The following is a 15,888-nucleotide window of genomic DNA, read 5'->3' on the forward strand; positions in this document are numbered from 1 at the left end:
TAGTAGGAGGAGTGTTGTGGCTTCACCACGGTGACCAACACCACGGCACTGGGCAACGAGCAAAGGGGCACTGGACTGGGGTATACAGGGTTTCCCCTCTTTGCAGATTAATCCTGATTTAGGATTTTTTCTGCAGAATTGGGTAAGTCCAGTCGGAGAGATCAGTATTAGTCGCAGCAGCTTGAAGTTGAGTGAGCAGATGGACGTTGTCAAGGGAGGGACATGCTCTAGTGAGTGCAATGAGTTCTGCAGCTTGCGCGGACTGATAAGGTATTGGTAGGGTTTCCAACACAGTGTCAGGGAGGGTGACAATGGCATAGCCAGCCTGGTATGTATTGTCATTGGGCCCACTACAGGAGCCGTCAACAAAAACTATGTCTGCGCCTGATATGGGAACGGGAGACATGTCAAGTCTGGGAGAAGTTTCAGCTTCAATGGAAGCAGCACAGTCATGTAGGTCGGGTGGTTCATCCTCGGGACCTTTCAAGCCTAAAAGGGCATTGAGAATGGGTGCAGGGCCAGAAGAACTAGCAGTGTACTTGATGGTAAGGGTAGGGTTACTCAAAAGGAGTACTTCATATCCACTAAGGCGTTGTGCTGACATGTGCTGTGTGTGTAAGCCTTTAAGTATTGCCAGGACATCATGTGTGGTGTGGAGTACTGTGATGTGGCCTAAAGTGAGGGTAGTGGCCATTTCTGCAACCATTGCACAGGCTGCCAAAGTCCTGAGGCAGGCAGGCATACCTTGCACAGACACTGGCATGACTTTGGGAAAAAAATGCCACGGGGCGCAACTTCCCTCCATGAAACTGTGTGAGCACCCCCGCCATGGTTTTACAATTGTCCCTTGCATATAGATGGAAAGGTAGTACATAATTGGGGAGGCCAAGTGCCGGACTTTTCATCAACATACATTTTAAACTTTCATATGCAGTTAACATTTCTTGTGACCATTGTACAGTTTTAGGTTTGTCCTTCAGTGTGGCTTGTCTCAAAATGTTATCATAATAAGAGCAATCAGATATCCACTGTCTGCAGTAATTTACCATACCCAGGAAGGACAGTAGTTCCCTCTGGGTAGTTGGGGTGACCAGGCCCAATACAGACTGTATGCGTTGTGGACTGACTTTCCTCTCTCCCTGAGTGAGCACAAAACCTAAGTAATCAACATGCTTTTTACACCATTGCATTTTTATTTTGGACACCTTGTGTCCACATTCACAAAGCCAGTTTAGTAATGAAACACCATCCTCTCGGCAGGCCTCCTCAGTTTGACTACAGAGCAGCAGATCATCTGCATACTGTAGCAGGACTGAACCATGGTGAGGTTGCCAGGGCCTCAATGTGGCCTGGAGACAACAGGTGCGTCAATAATCTGCACCAGGTAAGTTGTTTACCCTCAAAAGAAAAGGCAAAAAGTAATTGTGTCTGTGAATCTACAGGTATGCTGAAAAAAGGCATTCTTCAAATCAATTACAGAGAAGAACGCAGCATCTGCAGGGATTGCAGAAATGAGTGAGTTTACATCTGGAACAATTGGTGCAATTGGGACAATTAGCTGATTGATCGCTCTGAGATCCTGTACAAATCTTATACTACCATCAGCTTTGGCAACAGGGTTCACAGGAGTACAGTATGGTGATACAATATGTCTGAGAATACCCTGTTGTAAGAATTGCTGTATCATGGGGCGGAGACCTTCTATCTTTTCTGGTGAGAGGGGATACTGCATAAGTCAGAACACAAAACACTGGTTGTTGCACCGCTGTCCACTAAAAAGGGAATTTTACTTCCATTTATAATAAGTGGCAGCAGAGGTGAATCTTTACTATGACGGGAGAGTTGAATAAAGGCTGGGATGCCCTCCTCCGGGCCCCGTCAGTGCGCGGGGTCTTTGGAATCTTCCCTGACTGCGGGTTTGGTTCTGTCTGTCAAAGCGTCTGGAGTTCTGATAGTTATGAGTGGGTGGGGAAATGAGTAAGCTTTCTGAGTTAAGCAAAGGTAAGCCAGCGTCATCTGTCCAGCAGTCCTTTGCAAGCTTGGCGCAAATAAGATATACAGCCATCGAGGGTAATAGTGGGCTTGGGACAGTGTTTTACTATTATCTAAACTCTGGGTTATTGGTGCGTTAGGGATAGAGCTAGTGGACGCACCCTCCAGCAGTGAAGTTGGAGGCGATCCCATCTAGTGTGAAAGGGTTACTGCTGCCAAGAGATTTGTGTCTCTGAGCGCAGGATACATTGGAATGCAAGGGGGAGGGAGAGGGATTTCAAAGATTTATAGTTTCTCTGCAGCGTCGCTTCTGTGCTGTTGGAAACTGACATTTTTTCTTAAATCTCCATATAGAAAAGGTAATTACTGCCTTCCCGTAGGAATGGGTCCTGTCCTGCTTTCTCTGTCCATCCCGCTAAATTATCCACCCATGGGTTAACTAAGTAATACTCTGAGGTGGAGTTACGGGCAACATACTCCTTACATGTTTCCCCTGGTAAAGGTGGGGGGTAAATGACTGTCTTACTCTGACCCCCTCCCATAGTAAAAAATGCAATTTACACCAACGTTCTATGCAATTTTACAATAACAATGCAATTTACAATAACAATGCAATTTACAATAACTTTCTATGCATGCATCAGCTTAACCAGTTAATTAGTCATTGACAATATCACAATATTATCTGTATAGTGAGAACATGAAATCTTTTGACGAGTACGATACTTACCATTCGTACAAGATGTCAGAAAAATACAGCGTTTTAAACAGGAAGCAAGAAAAGTGTTTGAGTAAAGATATCTGGCAGACGAAAACTTACCAGCCGTCTGGACCAAATATAAGAACTTATCTCACTACAAACATACAAGTATAGACGATCAAATCGAGGTATAATCTACGTTACGTATAGACCCCAGGTCTATTTTAAGTATCCCAGATACTGACGTCTTTGGAGAATTGCGCTTGGACCCCGGGTCCTTTCTCAGACGTATCTTTAAGTCCCAGACATTAAAGATTCTATGGTATCCCTGATACCTGTTTTATGCTTTTACATAAAACTTCGTAATATTAAGTCCCGGACTTAAATATTACCTTGTCACGTGTTCCCGGAACACTGACACGGATTCAGCTTCAGTGTATGACCGCAATCCCGCATAGCAAAGACAGACAATAAATTCTCTATCTTTACCATTCAGGGACGATCACTGAATCCCGGACGAGCCCCCAGCTGAAAGGATATGGCCCTATTACCTTAACCCTCGATGTGATGGCCTCTTAGACGTCTGGAGTGTAAACTTTTAGCCACAAGGTACATGCACAACACAAGCAGTAAAAATTCACACTGTTTATTATGAGGTTAACAATAGTATATAAAAGAAAGGATTTAGGGCGTGTATATCCAAAGTCAATAACTAATTGGACAGAACACAAAAGGGGCTAACATAACATGATTGGCTAGGAACTGCCGCAGTGGAAGGATATGCATATATGGGTTTTCTACAAGTTTCTCAAAACATTTATCAAAGTCTGTAACAGGTTTCATCTGGTATAGAACTGTCCTTGAGAAGTCAGACACATACAAGCCTGGTATTGTATGAGGAGATAAAGGTAGCCAGGCACAGGGTAGCACAAAACACATAACAGTTCATATAGCATGTTTTAACCCTTCATTAGGGAGGTAGAAATATTCACTTTTACACTGTACTTATTATAAGGAAATTGATCATATAAAAAGTAATATTTACAAAGACAGAAGAGCTAACCCTTCACATATATTTAAGGACTTCATGGACACTAGAAAGACACTCAGAAACCTTGAGAAAGATCCCAGCAGGGATTGAAACACGTTGGCAGGTCAGGGGACGCTGAGGTTGTAGAGTGGAGAATCCCGGAAAAGAACTGGAGACCAGGTGGCTGACCTGGGAGACCACCTGATGATTCAAGTTCTCATGCTCTAAGGCACAGGTTCTCAAACTCGGTCCTCAGGACCCCACACGGTTCATGTTTTGCAGGTCACCTGTAGATTTTTAAAATGTGACAGTTGGTGATACACAGAGCAGCTGCTGGGTGACATGGAAAACGTGAACCGTGTGGGGTCCTGAGGACCGAGTTTGAGAACCACTGCTCTAAGGGAACTGTTTGAACACCAGTTCCAACAAAATCCGGTAATTGACCTACTGTATCCACACCGCTTGTGACCCTGATTCTTATCTGAGTGTTGCCTATTTATGTTTTAAAAGTTGTTTGTATGTAATTTGTGTGTGATATTTAAAGAACGTACTATGCCATGGTCCTTTCTCTCTCGCTTTTATTTACATGTGCTGGAGGAAATTATATGAGAGTGGACAGACCTGTATGTTCACACACACACAGTTGCGAATAGATTGGATCCTGGAACTTTATCCTAGTGCGGATTCCATACGGAACAGGAGGACATTCCCCTTGTTAAAGGAAATTACTGAGCAAAATGTGCTGCCAGTAATGTCATTGGAGCCAGGGCCCGATTAAGACAGGGGGGGCCCTGATGGAAGGTGGGGGATGTATATTAAATTAGGCATGCCTCCCAACATGTCCCATTCCAGGAGGGACAAAATGCTCTCTACCTGGACTCTCCACTTAATATATATGATTGCAATCTCCTGTGTTGAACTATTTAATTGATAAAAAAAAGGTATTTCAACGCAGGTGATTGCAATCATAAATTAAGAAGGAAGTCCAGGTGGAGAGCATTTTGTCCCTCCTGGAATGGGTCATAGTGGGAGGTATAGATTATGTACTGTATACTATATTTGAACCAATGGTGTATATTAGTTTTAACTAATAGTTTAATAATGCCTGGGAACTGTTTATAGCTCCACCTAATTGAAAGACAACTATTCTTGTAGTGGAACAAAGACAACTTAACCTTAAAGTACACATAGAAAAATAAAGTAATTTATCGTGTCACATTCAAGAATAGCAGCAGCCTCTGTACTACTTACACACTGGGACAGGACTCAGGAGGACTCTCTGTGTGTGTCTCTATCTTTAGACCCAAATGGTTTAGTTGCACAACAGTTTACACAGGACTCAGACACCCAGGCGGGGAGGAGGAGGAGAAGCTGGGATCCCTGTGTCACTTACAGCTTTCTCCATCCTCCTATCTCTCCTCTGGTCACAAAGCTCCTTCGGTAGCTCATGAAACCTGATACTCCTGTGTCTCTGCCTGCACTGCATACTGTCCTTCCCGCATTCTGGCTGCTGGTTCTGCTGCTGCTTAAGTGGGAAAGCTAGTGATGTCAGTGTACTCTAGCCAGGGGGGGGGGGGGGGGAGTACATAGGGGGGCCTAGGGAACAGTATGCCCTGCATCCCCCCCTTAATTTGGCTATGCTTGGAGCTCTGAATGCGGCTCAGTGTGCAATATTTTAGAAGACAAGTCTAAACGTTGTTATAATTTATAGGGTTGGTCCAAAAGTGAAAAGAGGCTTACAGTAACCTGTAACTTGACATTTAAAATGCTGCAGTACATTTTGTATAGATAAACTTACATTTCTTCCATTTACATAGTGGGTTGATTAGTGAAAAATGGTAGAATACTGACTGATCTGTAAAGCTTAAGTGTAGTATTACAGTACAGTGCAATGGCTAGCATAGTGCCTCGTGCCTCAGTACCGCTAATCTGTCCATGCCACCAGGAGACACAACATACTGCGCTGCCAGTGTTGTAGTAACAGTAATATAATACATCACAAAGGCCGGGCACATAGTACATACCTGCAGAGAATGGCAGAAACGCATCTTTCTTGATAAAATTTCCTTTGGCGTCAAGAAAATGATTTGGGTAAAACTCATGAGGTTTCTCAAATTGCGTCTCGTCTTTCAGCACAGATGTGAGTAATGGGATTATATAGGTACCCTAGGATGAGAGACACTTGTGTATAAAAACACTGCACAGCTGGGGAAGTCAGAGATCAGCCAGTAACTGGATGACCAGGTTTAACATGTTTTTCCAAAATATATTTGTAAACAGCTTTGCATACTCTTCAGGAAAACAGCAACATGCGGCCACTGGCAGTTTAATCTTAGGGGGTGATTCAGACCAGCGTTTTCGCACAGCGTGCGATCAGGTCATAACTGCGCATGCGTATGCACCGCAATGCGCACGCGCGTCGGACAACAACAAAGGGCATCACCGGACAGCGACAGGATGGTGCGAAAATTCTGATTGCGTGGGCATTCGCAAGGTGATTGACAAGAAGAGACCGTTTGTGGGTGGCAACTGAGCGTTTACTATGAGTGTCTGGAAAAACGCAGGCGTTCCCAAGCGTTTTCAGGGAGGGTGTGGGACATCAGCTCTGGACCCGATCAACCTGTTCTCATTGCACTGGAGGAGTAAGTCCTGGGCTGCGCACAGACTGCACACAGTGGATTTTTCGCAGCTCGGCGTACACATGCGAGCGCACACTTGCACAACAAATTTACACTCCCCCTGGAGGCGGCGACAATCTGAACGCGATTAGGTCTGAATCACCCCCTTAATACGTTTATCTAGATACCATGAATGAAGATACTGGTCATAAAAACTTCTATATTATTATTTACAATTAATACACAAAAGCAATACTAGACTTGCAAAACAATAACAAATAATTGTAATTATTGTTCTATGTAAATAAAAAAAGTCCCAAAAATAAATACATGAACAGTACTCAACTTATCATTTTTCTTTTCTTTTAGAGGCTTTTTTTTGTATTTCTGGTAATTTAAAATGTTATTATTTCCCTTAAATGAAAATATATTTTTATTACTACTGTAACACTGTAAGGGTACAAGGTGCCGTTTCCTGGGGTAAATGGCAGCACGCAGCAGCTGAGGAACCACACAAGTCCAGTTTCTGGTACAACTGGCCCCAGCCAGTTTTATTATACAGAAAATAAAACAAACACCAAAAGAAAATACCTTGCCTGTCCGGCACTAACTAAACACAAGATGTTCCTAACTATCACTAAACAAAAACACAGAGTTCTCCAGTAAACACTGTATAGCTCACTTGTATCAGGAAGCGTGTTTCTCTCACAGAGATCCTGCAGTCTTCCCAGGCAGTCTGCACACATTAATCAGGCTAGAAGCCCTATAAGACTCTTGCACAGCTGAAAGCCCTGATTAGCCCTCTGTGAGGCCAAAGATCCGAACTGGGCCCAATGTCTGGAACTCGCCCTATCTCTCTCTCAGGGCCCTTATCCAGCTTTTCCAGCAAACTGAAAAGGTTCTAACAAAACAAAAGCATTTTCCTAGAAGTTTTCATTTTCTAAAACATGTAAGACAAGAACCTGGGACAAACATACCTGCCCTCAAACACTATCCCAGTGTTCTTGTCACATATCCCCCTCCCCTGTTTCGACCTAGGGGCCGGAACACTTGTAGCCCCCAAACAGAAGATGCGGGACAATGCATCTGCGTTGGCCAATTGTGTACCCGGTCTATGTTCGACAGTAAACTTAAAATCCTGCAACGCTAGAAATCATCTAGTTACACGAGCATTCTTGCCTCTATTTACATCCATCCATTTTAAAGGGGCATGATCTGTCACTAGTCTGAATTGTCTACCCAAGAGGTAATATCTCAAGGTATCTAGTGCCCACTTAATGGCCAAAGCCTCCTTTTCCACAATGGCATACCTTTTTTCATGCTCATTGAGTTTCCTACTCAAATAAATGATAGGGTGTTCCTCCCCATCTCTGGTTTGGGGCAACACAGCCCCTATCCCTACCTCTGAGGCATCTGTCTGTACCACAAATTCTTTTGAAAAATCTGGTGTTATCAATACCAGTTGTGAACACAAAGCCACTTTTAACGCTTGGAATGCTTTTTCTGCATCAGGGTTCCATTTCACCATAATTGACTGCTTCCCTTTGGTAAGGTCTGACAACGGCACCGCTGTGGCCGCAAAATTGGGAATAAACCGTCTATAGTACCCAGTTATTCCCAAAAAAGCCCTTACCTGTTTTTTATTCACTGGACGAGGCCAGTTTTGAATAGCATCAATTTTATTCAATTGGGGCCTAATCAGACCTCTGCCTATGGTGAAGCCCAAGTATTTGACCTCCTCCATTGCGAAGCAGCACTTCTTTGGGTTAGCAGTTAACCCTGCCTCTCTGATTGAGTCCAGTACTGCTTGTACTTTAACCAAATGGGACCCCCAGTCTGTACTGTGAATTACTACATCATCCAAATAGGCAGCTGCATATTTTCTATGGGGCCTCAAAATTTTATCCATCACCCGTTGAAAGGTTGCTGGAGCCCCATGCAACCCAAAGGGTAACATCTTATACTGGTACAGCCCCTCCGAAACCGAAAAGGCTGTTTTTTCTTTTGCGCTATCAGATAAAGGTATTTGCCAGTAACCTTTGGTCAGGTCCAACGTGGTGAGAAACCTGGCTGTTCCCAGCCTTTCTATAAGCTCATCCACACGGGGCATGGGGTATGCGTCAAACTTGGACACCTCATTTAACTTACGAAAGTCATTACAGAAGCGTATGCTACCGTCGGGCTTCGGGATGAGCACTATGGGACTGGACCACTCACTGTTAGATTCCTCTATGACTCCAAGTTCTAACATGGTTTTAACTTCTTTAGAAACAGCTTCTCGCTGAGCTTCAGGAATCCTATATGGCTTTAAATTAACCCTGACCCCTGGTTCTGTGACAGTGTCATGTTTTATTATGGTCGTTCGGCCAGGCAGCTCTGAAAATATCTCCCTATTTTGGATGAGAAATTCTTTAACCTGATTGTTCTGATCAGCTGATAATGTCTCTGACACCTTTACTGCGGGAAGCAACCGAGGTGAAGACACCGAAGGGCAAGGCTCCGCTGACAGAGACAACCTATCTTTCCAGGGTTTGATTAAGTTAACATGGTAGATTTGTTCGGGTTTTCTCTTTCCCGGCTGGTATACTTTGTAATTAACCTCATTCACTTTTTCCCTAATCTCAAATGGACCCTTCCATTTAGCTAGGAATTTGCTTTCCACAGTGGGTACCAAAACAAGAACTCTATCTCCAGGAGCAAATTCCCGTATCTTGGCACTCCGGTTATAGACCCTCTGTTGAGCACTTTGGGCCTGTTCCATGTGCTCTCTGACAATAGGTACCACGGCTGCAATCCTATCCTGCATTTGTGTTACATGATATATATATCTGTTATACAGTGCATTGTTTAATATCTGTTGTTCATCAATAAACTGCTGTTCGCTTACATTGCATTATAACAACATTGTGTTGCATCCTTTGCTCGGTTGCATTATAGTTTCATTGATAGAATGTATGACCCCGATATTGACTTTCTAAAAACATTCCAAAAGGTATCCTCCCTTCAATAGCTATGAAGGGACTGTACAAGGAAGAAGAATTTGGCTAATAAGGATACACTGAGCACTGCAACAATATGGACAAAAAAAAATATTAACTGTGCAGATGATTCAAATCGTATATTTCTGAGCATGTAAAATACTCACTTTTGGAATAAAATATCCCTTAAAGGTCACATCAGTCGTTGTCTCATGTCCCAAATTGAGAGGAAGAATGTCAGAATACCTCTGGATTTCATGTACAACTGCATTTGTAAAAGGGATCTGCCCCCGGTGGCTGTACAATGGTTGTGCGGATCCAACAACTCTGGAGATCTTCTCTTGGACCTTTTCTAGTTAGGATAAAAATATAAACACGTTTGAAATAAAATCTGTTTTGATGGTTCGTATTATAATGAAAATTGAGAGGTGGCTGTGCAAGTGATGCCTTCAGGTGCGTGATGAGGGTGTCTGCAGGACGTGAGTTTTTGAAAATATGTCTCCCAAATTCCAAGGGAAGAATAATATTTGTAAAGGTGGGTACACACTGGTAGATTTACCTTCCGATCAATTGATCGGCAGATATATCTATGGACCGATCGCGCAGTGTGTTGAGCATACACACTGCCCAATCGGGTGTAGTATGGTATGCCGGCGCTCGGGCTCCCGGCGACCAGCATACCAGCGCCGGCATACCGACAGCGGGGCGAGCGCAAAGGAGTCCCTTGCGGGCTCGCTGCGCTCGCCACGCTGCGGGCACGGTGGCGGGCTACGCGCGCCACACTATTTTATTCTCCCTCCAGGGGGTCGTGGACCCCCACGAGGGAGAATAGCTGTCGGTATGCTGGGTGTCGGGATTCCGGCGCCGGTATACTGTGCGCCTGGATCCCATCATTCGGTATACTGAATACCACCCGCCAGATCCGTCGGGGACTGACGTCATGAACTGGGCGGGCGTGTACAAATGCCCGCCCAGTTCAGCTGTCAATCACCATCGGCTGCCGCAGCATGTGTACGGGCGGTCGGCCAACTGCCCGTACACACACACAGCGACGCGCCAATATATCGGTAGATATATTGGCCGTCGGCTGTGCTGCGGGGCCGATGCGATACGTCTGTGAACGACGGAGTTCACAGATGTATCGCCCATACACACTACCCGACGGACCAGCAATGTATCGGCCGTTAAAGAGAACGGCCGATATATCGGCCAGTGTGTACCCACCTTAACTCAGTTGAGGAGACTCTGAAATGGGAGTTCTATTAAAGATGGGATGTTGCCCATAGCAACCAATCAGATTCTACTTCTCATTTATCTAGCACCTTATAGAAGATAATAAATGGAATCTGATTGGTTGCTATGGGAAACATCCCATCTTAAATAGAACTCCCATCTTGTAAATTTACCACCGAGAACTCAAAGATTCTGACTAACTTTCATCTGTTTGTGAGTTTCTGAGAGAGTCAATATGAGTCCAGGTCTGCTTAGGTAACAGGTCAAGAAAGTATTATTGGCCTGAGTATGCCTGACAAAGAGGGAGGCACCCAGAAGAAAAAGTAGATCAAGGGATAATATGGAGTGTAGGATTGGAGCAGGCTGATACTTGCAGCTTATAACTAGAGTGTTGTGAGTCTGAGTGCTTGCTCAGACAGGTTTAGTGACTGCATTCAGATATATCTCAAGAGTGACTGGGAATAATTCTATGAGAGATGGAGAATACTGTAAAGTGGTCTGTTTGTGAAACTATATAGGACTTCAAAAGTGTGTATTTACCCCCTGAATGCAAACCAACATGGCAGCCAGGACACTTTTGGGGCAAAGTGTGGTTAGCGTGATACAACTTGTGACAACCACATCCTCCCTCTCAAACATAAAATAACACACAAGTGTAACAGATGGTGAATGTGGGGGCAGTGTAAACATAAAACAGCACAAAACATGGTGGAAGTGCTAAGTGGCAAAGTCCTCCATTTTGGGACTGGGCTTAAAAGCTCTACCAGATTTGGTGATGAAGAAAGAGGCAAGTGAGGTATGTACTGCTTGAGAGGACTCACTGTTTGGCATTGACATTGGAGTGTCCTGAACTCTTGCCGGTATTTACCCAAGAGAATCTCTGTCCAAGACAGATGCAGTAGCTGGTGAAGTAGGAGAATCAGAAGGTTTAGATACCCCCAAAAGGTGGCACCTATTACTTTCATTTAGAGTGCCTCTGCTTTTCTAACATAACTGTTAGGCCTGTTAGAACATCTCAACATGATATCTAATTTGTCAAATCAGAGGGGATTTGGATGGAAACCATTTGTCAAGGATGCAGATTACTCAAACAGAAAGAGGATTTATCATACATTAACTGGCATTGAGCCACAATTTGGTATTCATTTGCATCTTGTTTATTGCTCTCAATGCAGTTTGATCTTTGGCTTGGTAGTAGGAATGATGATGCAAGTGCACTTTGAAAGGAGGAGATATTGAGCATGAGAAGAATGTCCCTTCCTTTGTAGTGTTTCTTAAGTTGGGTAGTGCCAGGAACACATCTGGAACAAGTGTTTGGAAAACAGCCTGCTATCTCACCAAGACATTTTATTATTGGTAGGCAAGCGATACTGGTGGTTTGTGTAATGTACCATTAACTTGTGAATCTCTGGAATTTGCCTGGCATTGTCAATAGGAGCTGTTACGGCATACCATTTACCAAGAAGAGCCTTTGTAACTCATTGATGACTGTAGTACTTGTGAGGTTAAGTGGATAATCCATTTCGAACCACCAGCTCACAACTTCACTAGTACCGGGTGCTCGTTCCTAAGATGTTAGAAGCAACAATGCTCCAGTGACAGTATGGAGCACATAATAATAATAATAATAATAATAATAATAATAATAATAATAATAATTTATATAGCGCTTTTCTCCTGTAGGACTCAAAGTCGCTTTATAGACATCAGAAACATGGTACATTGTTCAGGGAATTGGTATTACAGAATATAGAAAACCACACTGAAATAGTTAAAAACAACAGAAACCAATAAGCATATTGCAGGGTTGGTGCAAACAATTTTGGGTAATAACTTCCATGGGTCACATTCCACTCATGAAATGTCCCAGGCTAGGCAGTCGTCTAGGGCGCACAATGTACCCTGGGTGGATTCGGTTACTACTAAATGGTGGTTGCAGTGTACTAACACTCAGAGTAGGGTCCAGGCATAACAGTCAGGTCCATGTATTTTTCAACCCATCTACAAGCTCACCAGGTGAGGTAGCCATGTTGGGCACACTACGGAGGTTACACTGTAAGAGGTTGGCCATACAAGAACTCACAGAATACATGGGAAAACTGATATGTGTGTGAAGGCATAGCATACAGTGGAATGGAAGTACATGGAAAAATCATGAAACAACAAATACAGCAAACAGTGAAGCGGATCAGGCACAATCTGTGGTGATACCGTGGGCTGTCTGATGGAGGAGCAAAGGACAGGGTTAACAGTCCAAAATGAATCAATGGCAACCGAAAGTTTATGTTAAGATAGCCCCTGCAGGGCACTGAGAATGTTGCTGTAGCACCAAGTAAAAGTACAAGACTGCTGGTGGTAGGGTTGCGCCTGAGCCTCTGTGACCCATACATACTGGAGATGGGGACAATGGATAATAGTGTGGCCGTGGGGTAGGGAAGTGGCTGGGCAGGGGTTTAGTGGCATGATGTCAAGCCCTCTTGCTCTCACCTCCCAGTGTCACAGGGTCCAGGGCTACCTGCTCAACTCACCCCAGGGGCTCTCCATGGACTGTACAGCCGGGAAGCGCACCTTGATGCTGACCGGTGCCTATCTTGGGAGTTGCAGCATGCAGAGCCTGGGCTCAGATGGAGATTCCATAGTGTTGCTATGATCGGTGGTCAGCACAGCGGGCATCTTCAGGGAGGCATGATCATGATGTTGTGGTTGGCGGGCATTGGCAGTCATGGCTGAAGCAGTGTCCTCTACTTGAAGCTGCTGCCAGCTACCATGCAGGGTGAGTGGTAATGGTTAAGTTATGGTGCCAAGGACAAGAGCTCTGTGAGCATGCGACCATCCCTGGCCCCACTGGAAGCTAGTTTTAAGCTTCAGTGTGCACTGAAAAAGTGATTAACATTGGTGGGAACATTCTGAGGAGTTCTGGTAAGGATCCCGTTGGTCGGGATCCTCGCAGTCAGAATTACAAAGCCAGAATCCCGACGCTATTAGGTTTAGGCTGCTGGGAGGGGGGGTTAGGATTAGGCACTCCCCAGGAAGGGTTAAGGTTAGGCTGCGGTGGGGAGGGTTAGGCTGTGGGTAGGGGGGCTAGGTTTAAGCTCACTGAAGAGGGTAAGGTTTAGGCTGCGGGTTGGGGGGGTTAGGTTAGGTTTAGGCTACAGAAAGGAAGGGTAAGGGTTAGGGGGCCACTGGGGGAATGTACGAATACTTACCTTCCCCTGTCAGGATTGTAATCATGATCACCGGCATCCAAAATGCCGGCAAATCAATCCAAACCCTATTCTGAGGCATCAGCGTAGGAGTTTTAGTTCCACGTGTGATAAATTATCTTGACCCTGGGTATGAGGATAATGACATTGGGCCTGATTCAGAGATGGAGGCAGTAGCACAGCAGCTGCAGTACTGTGCTAAAATATGCTAATGCTGCAGGAGGCTTCTTTTGTAAATAGATGCCTCCTTCATACTCTTCTGATCCACTGCTGCATCCAAACATGATCATTTGCGCGAGTATCGACCATCTGAGTAACTCTCAGGTTACATGGGATTGCTGGGCTGTTCAGCTTTTGGGTCAGTAAATCTGCATTGGGAGATGCAGACACTGGTCTCCGCAATCCTATAAATCGGGACAACAGGCCCCTGTTTTTGGGAACATTGCCCAGTGCTGCTTCCAAAATTGCTGCAGCGTGTCAATCAGGCTATGGCTTAGGAGGCACTGCATGCAATGATGCAGGATCCATTCTGCACATTTGTAGAACTGGTCCAGTGCATACTCAGTCCTCACACCATCAGTGTTGTACACAAACCCGATAGATGAATCAGACATTTTGTCAACAGTGAGTAAGATGACCACTGTTGTTATCAAGCCCATTTGTAATCTGCTCATTAAAGCCATTAGTAAGTTGCTAAATCCCCATATTTGATGTTCTACAGTCTATCAATGCCAGCATCCAAATTATTCTTTTTCTGGAGGTCCAAACAAACTAAGCAATTCTGACACAAGAGTGACATCCCCTGTTGATGAAGTGCTTGGTTTGTTAAAATAGAAATGTTCTTTTTTAATTAAGAAACAACATTAGGCTGGGTGGGAGATCCCAAGGACAATTGCAACTTGCCCTATTTAGGCTTATGGATTTTAGTAATTTAGTTGGTCTTTCCTTGTTTTCTTCTACAGTGCCGCTTATATCCCTCTGTCTGTCTGCTGTATAACCTAATCAAAATGAAAGACGCTAATTATCTTTTTCTAAGCATTTCACTTCCAGATTTTGGCCAGCTTGTCATTTTATAAAATAAGGTATACACCTTTATTACAAAATGACAGCCAATGCTATGCCTCTCTTTGACCGTATGGCAGTCAGGAAGATATTTTTTGAAAATGAGTAGTCTGCCACTGTTATACCTTGGTCTGTATGGCAGCCATGCTGGTTTTCTAAAATGAGCTGTCTGCCACTGCTATGCTTCTGTCAGTATACTAGTCATGTTGCATTCATAAAATGAGCAGTCTTTCACTTACAGATGGAGCCTTTCTTATCTAGGCCTGCCTAGTCACAAGTGTGCACTCCTGGTGTTGCTAGGCAATCCACCCGCCTAGTCACGCCGGGAGTGCACAGAGCCGCTTCCCATTGTAAGCGTCTCTGTCTGGGCGTGCGCGCGCCCACCTGGAAGGAGGCGCTCTCCATTCAAGTAAATGGGGAGCGTCTCTGCCCGGGTGCACGTGCCCGGCCAGACGGAGACGCTCACAGTGACTAGGTGTGCCCAGGTGGGCGCGCCTAGTCACAGACAGAGCCACGACTAGCGTGGCTCCATCTGTATATGGCTCTGGCTATGGCTCCTCTATTCAAAATAACCAGTCTGCTGCTGTTGTGTCGCTGTATGTATGACAGACATGTTGCTTTGTGTTAACATAATCATCTCCATGAAGACACATGCTGTATAATTTTGATAACAATATACGTCAAGCTTCTAAATTGATTTCACTCCTGGGAGACACACCTTGGGATATCTTCATCTAAAATGACCATCTTATTCGCCCATATTCTACCTGTATGTGTGATCGGTGATGTACCTTGTATTACACTGCCATGTGTTTGCGCTGCAGTGCTGTCTCTGATTTTAGCCAGCCAGCTCACTGCAGCATTTGGTTAATATTGGTGAAAATATTGACAGTTGCGACGGAGTTGGGTCATTAGAACATTGACTATAAATTAATGTTAAATGTATTAATACTACTGTAAGAATAGCAACAGCTCCAAGTACCATGAGTTTATCTCTTTTTGACCATTTATTGAATTCCAAAACCCAAAATAAGAATTAAAATGCATACATCTGGGTTTGCAGTGAATATGA

General features: G+C 44.4%; 1 pseudogene; it reads right to left on the minus strand.

The window, feature by feature from the left end:
• The window catches only part of LOC134908897 (cytochrome P450 2K1-like), a 154,019-nt pseudogene that overhangs the window by 49,673 nt on the left and 88,458 nt on the right, over window positions 1-15,888 (minus strand).

The sequence above is a fragment of the Pseudophryne corroboree genome, chromosome 4, assembly GCF_028390025.1.
Source record: "Pseudophryne corroboree isolate aPseCor3 chromosome 4, aPseCor3.hap2, whole genome shotgun sequence".
Taxonomy (NCBI): Eukaryota; Metazoa; Chordata; class Amphibia; order Anura; family Myobatrachidae; genus Pseudophryne; species Pseudophryne corroboree.